The sequence below is a fragment of the Macaca fascicularis genome, chromosome 7 (genome assembly GCF_037993035.2).
Source record: "Macaca fascicularis isolate 582-1 chromosome 7, T2T-MFA8v1.1".
Classification (NCBI taxonomy): domain Eukaryota; kingdom Metazoa; phylum Chordata; class Mammalia; order Primates; family Cercopithecidae; genus Macaca; species Macaca fascicularis.
In genome coordinates, this window is record NC_088381.1 from 109,788,693 (window position 1) to 109,801,023 (window position 12,331).

The following is a 12,331-nucleotide window of genomic DNA, read 5'->3' on the forward strand; positions in this document are numbered from 1 at the left end:
AAGAGAATAAAGACTGGTGATTAATTTCCAAAGGGCAACAGCATAATGGTACAGGGTTCTTTGAGGTAGAAGCTATAAAAGGAAGGCATTGTAAAGTTAAAATAGAGATGAATTTCACATGCATCACTGGGTCTTCTAGAGGTGGCTCTGGTACTCAGTCAGATGGCAATAGATATTTTATATTTCTAAATTTTGTTAAATCTTACATTTCCGTTCCTGCACTTGGCCAAAGTGTGCTGCCTTAGAATGAAGAAGATTAAAGTTAGGCTGAAGCAAATTCCCTAGTTAAAAATCCTCAGTGTAGTATCATCAGACTGTTTCAAAGCTAATTATTTTGACTATTGGTTAATTGACTTATTTCCGCAGTGTCAAAAAAAAAAGGGGGGGAGTTGTTAACATTGTCGAGAATATAATTCAAGACTTCTGACTCTCCAATGTAACCACTACATCATATTTTGATGACTTTTGCCTGACACCGCAGAAATAATTTATAAAACTTTAAAAACTATGGTGTAGTATTTTGGGTTTCAATCTAAGACTCAAGTAAATGAGAGCAGTAGCTACTTTATCAAACAAATTGATTTTAGTTGTAAGTGTGGTCCAATTCACTTAGCTTGAATTATTTAAGCATCACCTTTAAATGTATTCAGTAGTAAATTACAGCTGAAAGCTTCATCTTCAAAAATAGAATGTTTCACTGTATAAGACTTAGAAATTCTAGATTCATTGTGAGGAGCTGACACAGCACTATCTTTCCTAGCTTGGATGGAAAGCTTTATTCAGCATTAGATAGCTGACGATGTGGTTTAGAAGACAGATTTAAATTTCTATAATTTCTATCATTATAGTTCTATAATATTATATTTGTTTCACTAGGAAATAATGCATTTATCTAGTTCTTATTATAATGTGTTGAGACTTATTCTCATTGATACTCATGGTCCTGATTAGAAATTAAGTATACAAGTTTAATTTAGAGGCTCTCTCATCCCTGGAAATCCCCCAAATCCCACTAGATGGCACCTCACTAAGGATCTTGCCAGTGCTCTCTGGCAGATTAAACATTTCTCTATGGGAGGGAACCAAAGGTTACAATCTGTTGAAAGCACAGACAGGAGGCTATGTTTTTCATAGAACATTACATAAGATTAAGACTATTTTAATTGTCTCAAAAACAAAGATGGAGCTAATACAGATAAAGCCATATTCTGTTGCCACTGCCATCTCCTTGGAAAACTAAACTCACTTAGGAGGTACACGATGAATGTCTTTAGTTTTCCTAAACAAATAATTACGAAGTTTGCTTTTGAGATATGAAACTGCCTGGCAAACTCAGTAAAAGTTTTACTCAAACTTATGTGGCCTTATAAAGACTGCTTTTAATTACACCTAACATCACTTGTACATAGATTAGATCCCAGTGGTAGATTTAACTGAACTTAATTTTCTCATTAGTCAACAAATATTAAGCAATCAGTTCATGCAAAGAGTTGTTATGTTAATTTAGAAGTATTAAACTGCTTATAATTAGCCCAAGACTGCAGGGATGGGGAAAGTAGACATCCATGTACAAGACCTTTTGTGGATCTCTTAGAGAATGGCTTTGAGATTGAACAAACTTCAAACTGAAGTCCAAGTGCAAAATCTCACTACCATAAAAGTGTCTGAAATGATTTAAGAATTCAAAGTTACTAACTTAAAAGTCAAGAGGAAAGAAAAAGCCTGACGGTCAATTATTTATTTTACTTTTAAATAAAGCATACATATTTTCTCATATGGAGAACTTGTGACCACTACATGGTCAAAACAGGGCATATGATTTACTAAACACAGATTAAAAACTCATATAAATGTGTGCATAATACACAGTTCATAAATATTTGTTGGATAAATAAAAATATGAGGGGGATATTTCAAACATTGAAAATAAACTATTAAATTCATAATGAGACAATATTATTTGTAGATTTTTTAAAATAATCACAATAGCTTTTCTCCTTAAATACTTAACTTACATTAATCAGACATATGCCTAAAGACCAACTGAAAAAAATCAACTATTCTAATGCTCTTAATTTACTTGCTTTCATTTTAAGTAACTTTACCTGGTTTTTGATTAAATTAAATAATCTATCCAATGGAAATCTTCATCATTATACTTGTAAATACAAATCTACATACTTGGTAAGAATTTTACTTAGTTATCTCTAAATACAGGTGCAAATATAAGAAAGTGCCAAACATGTATCTTAAGCCCTGGCAACCTTTTTTCTTACAGGTGGATTGTTATAGTAATGCTATAGAATAACTCCAAAAAATATATAAGAAATCTATAACATAGCAAAGAGGTAGCATCATCCAAAGGTGGGCATTCTGTTATTAAAATGAAACAGTACCATTCCTTCTGCTACTATTTCTATTACAACTAATACAGAAAATTGTACCACTAATAATAAATTTATTTAAAATTGCATAGTCGCTATATAGAAGGCACAATTTCTGTCACTTTAAGTTCCTTAATGCATCACACTCTTATAAAAATCCTATAAGTTAGATATAAATGTTAACATAGTTTAAAAAGGTGAATGAAAGTTTTAACAACCTAAATAACTGTCACAGGATGCCCAGCTCACAAGTTTCAGAGGCACAGTTCAAGCTCCAAATCTCTCACTGCACCCTGTCACTCTCAATCCATATCCCCTATTACTAAAATTAATATACTATCTCCAAGACAAAATAGTATTAGAACAATGACACTATGCTATTTGACTAGTAACTGTAATGTGTGAAGAATCTAATTTTTGAAAAACAATTTGTCACAATAAGCAGTCATTTTGTTTCAAAATTAGTTTTAATATAACTTTATGTAGTTATGAAAAATGCATTGGGGACTTACTGTTTTTTATGTACACTTCTATTTAATTTACCAACATTGGAGTTAGGTTTGATTATTGTTATTTTACAGGTGATAAAACTGAAGCTCGGCTCAGTTAAGAAAGAGCCCAGGTCACTCTGTTTGTAAGTGTTAAAGTCATAAACAAAACTCGGGTGTTTGACTCCCAAACACACACAGATCATCTTATATATGTATATAGACATGTATGTCTGAGTCGGTGTGTATACATGTATATACATATACCAGAAGTGGCTAGCAATAGGCATTGGGAGCAATTAGGAGCAGTTCCAATGACTGGCCACAACCTGTGCCTGTTTAACCTGTTTGGCCTTCTGGAATCAAGTGTGTCTTCGCTACAAGGAATGGCACTACAGGGAACAATTGGAGATCCCAAGGAGGTGATGCACAGGTGCGGCTAATTTATGGGATGCTGTTTTCTATTCTTTCATTTTTCATCATGATGTCCCTGTTACACATAAGGGAAGGCTTCCTGACCTTCCAAGCTTGCTGTTACAAACTCTATTATGAACAGAACACTTACTGAAATCAAGATCGTCATGAAGAGTGACTTGTGAGTGGAACATCTGACATGTGTTGCCCATCTACAGTGTGCTGAATGTGCAGCTGGTGGTGAAAACGCCCAGTGCCCTTTAGGCCAAACTGGGCTAATTGACCCTTTTCATTCTTGATTGCAGTCTGCATTCCCATATCTGTTCTCTGCCTTTTGCTCTGCTTGGCCTGGCTGAAGGAAGCACCTCTACTCCACCACCATCTGGGTCTTTCCTAAACCTTGTCACCTGAGAGCCATTCTTTTTTTTTTTTTTTTTTTTTTTTTTTTTTTGAGACGGAGTCTGGCTCTGTTGCCCAGGCTGGAGTGCAGTGGCCGGATCTCAGCTCACTGCAAGCCCCGCCTCCCGGGTTCACGCCATTCTCCTGCCTCAGCCTCCCGAGTAGCTGGGAGTACAGGCGCCCGCCACCTCGCCCGGCTAATTTTTTTTGTATTTTAGTAGAGACGGGGTTTCACCGTGTTAGCCAGGATGGTCTCGATCTCCTGAACTCGTGATTCGCCCGTCTCGGCCTCCCAACTGAGAGCCATTCTTAACCTGCAGAACTTCCAGGACAACACTTTGACTCAACTACTTCCCCAACCTATGCCCTCCAGCCACCAGAAAGAAGCCTTCAGGAGTCCCTCCAGCACCCACGCAGGCACTCTCCAGTTTGCCCCCTCCCTTCCTGATGCTGTGAACACCACCGAATGTTTATCACTCTCAAAAATATTATATATATGTATATAATATAAACAAATTTTTCTTTTTACTGCACATAATATAGTACCCTATTCACCTCTCAGATAAATAAATCGTAATTATCATTTTCTGCTTTTAAATACCCTGAAAATATAATATGAAAAGTTACATAAGATCAATTTTTCAAAATAGAAGTGCCTTATAATTAATCAAACTGTATTCCTGTCTATTAAGTTTTTTTTTTTTCTTTTTGTGTGTGGTATAAACGCAACTATGAGAAATTCCTACAACTCTTTCTAGTCATAAAAGCGTACTGCTATTTTGAAGGCTTTAGTGCATATCAACAATATGACACTGAGAAATGTTGGATTAAGTTGTCTCACCACCAGCATTGCATGGAAGTGCCTATCTCTCCAAACACCGTCAGTAACATGGGGAATTATCGTTAAAGAAAACAAAGTCTCATCAATTTCTAGTCTTGAAAATATAACATAATTATGTAGGTAAATCCTTGAGTGATAGAGTTTAGTCATTTTTTACATGTGTGTTGGTTCCTATACATAGTACCATATTTTTATAAAGACATCAATTATTATCCGTTAAGGATGATTAAACATATCAGTAACTCATCCTTACATATACTGACATATTTTTCAAGCTTCTTATTTATCTAGTTTCATATAATATTTGAAAATATTGGAGTTTTAATTTATGTGTAGTTAAATACATACTTTAATTTCTGGATGATTCTTTTCTGTTTTTTGTTGTTGTTATTGTTTTAGATAAGTTTAGAAAGTTCTTCACTATTTTGACAGTAAAGAGTAGCTAATATTTCCTTTAAGTTTGTTATATTATTTGGAATTTATTTGTTGTTTTAAATTTCTACTCTCTCTGAAGTATATATTTGTTATATGATATATGTTAGAATATATTTTTAATATTTAAAATTTTTTGATTTTTTATTTGCACTAATTGTTGAATAATGTTTATATTCTTTATAGATTTTCTTTATCATCCTTTAGAGAGTGCATTATACACATAGGCATACAAACACACACAGTGCTCCCACATAATCTATCATATCAATTAGACTGATGCTATACCAATTTTTCTATTAACAAGCAACATTATTTAACTGTACAATATATGTACTAAAGCACATTCTTCTAGAACTCTTGTTTTCCATTTGTATTTGTTAAAATTATCTTATATTGTTCTTCATGAACTAATAAAAGAATTGAGGGAGAAGGAGTATCTACTCATTTAAATCTTATGGTGATGATTTGTTCAAGTCTTCTCTTTTGTCTCTGAGTTAAGATTTATAATCTTTGTCTTATAAATTTGTTTATTTCTTATTAAATTTAAGGGCAACTCTTAAAAATGAAAAGGGTATTATTTTTGTTATTTTTTTCTGTGTTCTCTCTAACTTAATGATCACTCAACTTGAATTGCAAGGTAATTTCCACAAGGTCTCTCTGAGTTACAGAGCAGTGAATGGTGGTTAAGGTCCTGTCTCTGCAGCCCAACATGTCTGAATTTGCAAACCCACCTTACCACTTATCTGTGTGCCCTTAGGAAGATAGTTAAACTTTCTTTACTTCTGTTTCCTCATTTATCAAATAGAGTTATTAACAAAAAAAAAATTCTGAGATTTCTTGAGAAAAAGAAATAAGTTAATAACAGTAGAAGCCTTATAAAGCGCCAAACCATTATTAAGTGTTCAATTATAATCCCTAATCTTTTAAAGTGCTCAAATATAGGATATTAACTATTATTAATAGCATTATATCATACTGCTAAAATAAAGTAAGAATATTCAATTAATTGGAAAGTCAGTATACTGAAGAAATGAAGCAGTGATACAACCAATGTGTTTGGGTTTAGTCAAATTAATTAACTGAATTACGTAGTCATCAGAGACCGTGAGACATCCAGAATGTTAATATTCCTGTCAAAACAAGTCAAAGTATCATTTGATCCTGGTAAAAAGATCTATGACAACCAAAGGAGCATAAACTATAATAGCAATTATTTTAGCAAAGTTAAAAATTTTATTCATTATGATTATAAGGATTTTTGCATTATTAATACATATTTCTATTCTATAAGTTAAATGTAAATCATATGCCTTTTTAGTAATACATCAAATTAGTAGAACACGTGTTTTAATGTATCTTCATAAATTGTATTTTATTAAAAAGATAGTATTTTGGTAATGACATAAAAGCTTTAAGGTGAAATGATCTGGGATTTATTATATTGCTGACAAAGGATTTTAATAAATATTGATTCTTCATTCTGCAAAAATAGAGGACTACGAAAATCTACATGCCCTTCAGCTAAAAGACCTAGGTTTGCTTAAATAAAACAATTAATATAATTATTCACACTAATAACAAGAATAATTAGAAAATGTAAAGTTGGCACAAATTTTTAAAAAATGGAATGTTAAACATAGGAGCCGCTATTGAGACTGCAATCTCAAACTGCTTTGGGAGAGATGGTGGAATAAATATGAGACTATGTTCTGTGAAAACTCGTTGCTCACAGACGTACAATCACAGGTTAAAAGACTTTGAGTCTGAACCAAACTCAGAGCAACAAATGAAACTGCATGAACCATAATGCTTGAAGGGCTACATCAGCATGAAAGGAAGAACCAGAAAATGTCTGCCTATGTGTTACAGGCAAAAGAAAAAAATAACCTTGTGTCTTCCTGGTTTGAGGGACAGTTGATGAGGTATAGCGGTGGATATTCCTGAGAAACTGAAATTGTGTTTCAGAATCCTTGTGGGCGGGAGGGGGGGGGGATATTTTCAGCTGCAGAAAATATTTAAAATGATACCAGGATGTTGTTATCACATCAGCTTCTGGCTAAGGCAAGCACAAAATCTTGGGAAAGACAAAATGGCATTAAAGAAAAATAAACAAATAAATTAACTCATACTTTTATACATTTAGTAAAACTACAGAACAATATTTGCAAAAAGATAATCACAAAAGGAGAAAAAAGCTTACTAAATTTTAAACAAAAGAACATTTATCAGATACATATTTAGGTATCTTAACCTCAAATATAGGCCAAAGAAAATAGAATAATGTAATCAAACTGATCAGTAAAAAATGTCAACCTGATTTCTATATCCCATTCAACTAACATGTGAGAATAAGGGCAAAAACAGCTTATTTTTGTTTTCAGGAAAAAATATTCTGTCACTCACTCATAGAAAAATGAAATAAAATCCAGTTGAGAGAATGCTAGAAGCAACATTACACAATGTAATTGGTAAGTATATGAGTAAATCTGAACAGTCATAAACTATGAAAAATAGTAATGATGATAATTACCTATTGGGAATATATAGATATAATAACAAGATAGGATTGGGTTGATGAAAATTAAAACATTCTATCTTAATATTATTCAGAAAGAGGCTATTAGAGACAGCGATTAAGTTAAGAAACTTCCAGTTCTGAGTGCAGTGGCTCACACCTGTAATAACAGGGTTTGGGACGTTGAAGTAAGAGGATTGCCTAAGCCAAGGCACTCGAGATTACAGTGAGTTCTGACTGTGCCACTATACTCCAGCCTGGGCAACAGAGGTAAATCTAGTCTCTAAAAACAAACAAACAGAAAGAAAGAAATGTCTAATGTCCAAAAAAGTTGTGTCAATGTAAGCCAAATTTTCAAAAATATAAGAGGAAATAATAGAAAATGAAACGAACATGATAAATAACCTAGCAAGCTGAAAAGGAAAACAATAGGCATATCAAATTTAAAGTTGAAACTAAGTTACTAGAAATTATCAATATATGTATATATGTATGTATAATAATACATGCTTTTTATAATATATAATTGTAATAGATATCACTGCCTATTATTTACTATATATATGGTTAGAAATAAAGAATGGAGAGGAAAATTAAAATATTGACTATATAAAATTATATATACACATGTATTTGCATGTAAATATATTTACCTACTAACCAGTGTATACACATATATACATGCAAATTGATAATAAAAAGGATAATTACTATTATTTCTGTGGTTCCACAGAAAGAAAAAACCGCTTTAAACCTTTATATCTCTAGAAACAAACTACTAAATTTATAGAGCAAACATTTCAACATTAACAAGTAGACAACAAAAGCTTCACAATCACATTGGAGATTATAATATGTAATTTGCACAATAGATAAATAGAGTAGACAAAAATAAGCAATGATATGAAATATTGTAATTAACATATTTAGCAAATTTGACTTAAAGAACATATGAAGAAACACTTTTTAAAGCCATTCATGGAATACTTGGAAATATTGACCATGTATTAAGTCACAGAAGAAATCTCAGCAGGGTCTTAGCAAATGAATCTGTAATCACATACAATTATTACAAATCAGTAATGAAGATATAAGACTCAGCACCTTGCTTTTAGAAATCTAAAAATTACTGCAAAATAATTCATTGAAATGTATATGACAAATTAGTCACATGGATACAAAAACATAGTATTGTTGTATCTCTAAAATTCAGCTAAAATAGCATTTAGAAGAAAACCTTTAGCATATATTTATATATTAGAAAGGAAGAAAAAATGACTATTAATGTGTACAACTTTAAATCTCATAAAGAACAAGAGAAATTGATAGAAAGCTGTGGAAGGTGACTACTATATGTAAATTTTGAATTTAATAAAGTTAAAAAGTAGAAAATATTAGTGACAAGAAAACCGTTTTCTTTGTAAATGTAATTCAACCAAAAAAAAAACTCCTCTGGTATGAATGATCAAAACACCTCTGGTATGAATGATCAATAAGTATGAAGAATGTTAAAAATTTTATATATATCTGAAATTTAAAATGTCATGAATTAATACTATAAATAAATTATATTTTCTTAAAGTTGAAATTTTAATTCAAGACAACTTTCATAAAATACAATTATCCAAACTGACACAATAAATAAAACAAAAAGAAAATAGACCTGTGATTATTTTCACACATGAACCACACATCAGTTTTTAGGAAAATTCTATCAAATTTTCAGGAAATGAATCATCAATATTATACAAATTGTTTCAAATGATGGAACAAAATGGAACTAACTCACTCATTTTTATAATTTAGGAATAATCTCTCACTGTATACAAAAATCAACTCAAAATGCATTGAAGACTTAAATGTAAGATCTGAATCTACGAAACTACCAGAAGAAAATATTGGGGAAAACACTACATGCCATTGGTCTGGGCAAAGATTTTTGAATAAGGCCTCAAAAGCCTAGGCAGCACAAGCAAACATGTACAAATGGGATTAAATCAAGCTAAAAAGCTTCTGCACAGCAAAGGAAATAATCAGCAAAGTGAAGAGCCGGCCTACAGAATGAAGAAAATATTTGCAAACTATCCATCTGATAAAGGATTAATAAATGGAATATATTAGGAACAAAAATCTTTATAGCAAAAAAACATAATCCAACTTAAAATGGATCCGTGATCTGAATAGACATTTCTCAAAAGAACACATAAAATGGCCAACAGCTATCTGAAAAAATACTCAATATCACTAATCATTAGGAAAACGCAAATCAAAACCACAATGAGATACCATCAGACCCCAGTTAAAATGGCTATTATTAGAAAGACAATCACTAAGAGATGCTGGTGAGGATACAGCAAAAGGGTAACTCTGAGGTCTGTTATTAGGTACAAAAATAAACGTGGGATAGACGGAGTAAATTCTAGTTTCCAATAGCACAGTAGGATGACTATAGTTAAAAATAATTTATTGCATATTTTAAAAATACCTAGAAGAGAATATTTAAAATGTTTTCAACACAAAGATGTAATACATGCTTGAGTTGATGGATATCCTAATTACCCTGATGTCATAATTACACATTGTATGCATGTATCAAAATATTTCCATGTACCCTATAAATATGTACAATTATTATCAACATTAGAAAACATTAATAACAATATCTGAGAAGACTATACATGAATAAAACTCAGACCAATTTCAACTATGAATACTGACATTACAAAAACCTGAACAGATATATTCTTTAAAGAGAAACCTCGCATGCAAACACACAGATAGATACTTGCTGCTGTTTCCTGTAACACATTTTGTACTAGAAGTTCCAGCCTGTGTACGAAACCAAGAAAAATACATTAAGAGACAAAAACAGCACACTGTCATTATTAACAGATGTATTTTTTCCACACAGAACACTCAAAACATGCTATAGAAACATTATTTCAACTAATAATTAAAGACATTTGTTGCTTATAAGAACAATATATGAAAAAAAGTGAATAAATACAGCTAAACACAAAATAAATACAGTCAGTGTTTGGTAAGAAAAGATTTCGATATTGTTTAATCTTCAAGTAAGCTATGATTTGTCTAATGACTTTAAATATTTCTATTAGTGTTCATAGCATTGTTAGTCCTATTTATAATGTAACACTCCTTTTCCTTAAAATATTCCATGTTTCAGGCTATAAAATACAAAGCTCAAATCAAACCAGAGTGTATCTTTTTTAAGTAAATCATTAAAATTGACAACACTTCTCATTGATTTTATAGGAAATCAATGAGAGGTTTTATTTATAGGTTATATTTACATTTGTGTTTCTTAAGATAGTGTTGTAATTATGTTCATTAAACAATACATTAATAAACTTTACCTAGAATTTATTGATTTGATTATTGTAATTAATAACAGGACACTGTTCTTGTCTTTAAAGTCATTTTCAAACATTGAAATCTTGTACAATTTTTAAAATTGTACTTAAAAATCATATAAATCTTATTGTCTTAAAAACTGTTAAGTAAGTACATTACGGTAACGTTGACTATATGCATATTGTTATTCAGCACAGTCTCATCAATTTTAAAAACAATTTATTGTGGAAGCAACTGGCAACCCACTAAGTCATGGGCGAGTTTAAGTAAATTTCAAGTATAACTTGTCAAGTGGAATCTTAATGCTTTTGAAGATACAGTCTTAGAATCTAGTTTTCTCTCTTCAAATTTAAAGAGTGATAACCATAATGAAATCACTTAAACTCCTCATTGAATTATGCCTCTTTGTTTCAATAACTTTTTAAAAAATCACTTCTATTTGATTTGAGGGCACCTTTCCCTTCATTTTCTCAGTTACACTATTAAACTGTGAAATATATGTATAAATCATCCACTATTTAAAATATGTTGTAAAATGTGCAGTAGACTCAGTCCCATATAAAGAAAAACATCTCATCAGTAATAAACCAATAAAAACTAAAAAATGACTTTACCTTAGAAATAAGATTGTGATTAATCTAAGGAATAGTAAAGGTGGTGTGTTTAGGTTAGAGAGACTATTATTGGCTTACAGATATAAATTTGCCTTAATATTTATTTACACTTTTTTATCAGCTATAAAAACCGGAATTCTGTATTATATAAGAATTTTGTATCCCCAAGTCATTGTCATTTGGTGTTCATTCTTAACATTAGAACCACTGTATACATTGCAAAACAAGTTTTACTTTCAGTATTTAATCCATAAAAATCCTTTCAAAACACTTCTCTTCAAGGGAATTCTAAAAAATTCTAATATTTTTCACTACAGATAAATATGAACAATCGGTGATATTAAGGTAGTGAAAAAGTTCGATGTTTATATAGTGAGAAATTGAGGAAATTTAATTGAGGATTTAAATAGATGGTTAGGAAAAAATTGATGGTCTAAAATTTCTTCCAATTGTTATATTACAGTTATGCTGATTGGGTAAATGGCAAAATAATAAGTTAAAAATAATTAAGGATATCTAGAATGTTGAGATAGAAAAATTTTTATGGCTTTATACCCCGCCCTAAAATGTTGGAAATATATACTACTTTTTGTGTTGAAATGGTCTTATGTACTTCAAAGTGATGTTTCAAAAATTGTTACCCGCAACATTGAGTCTTTGTCTCCTCATGCCTTTGAAATTTCTTATTGAAATAAAATTGACATAAGTGAGCAAGTTACTATTTTTAAGGCAATTTTCCATTGGTAAAGCCAATGTAGAGTTGAATTACATTTAACTTCGGGAAGGAATTATGGGAATAGAATATTCCTATATTAAATGTGACAGTGAATTATCCATTAATGTCCATTAACGATCAACTGATTAGTAAA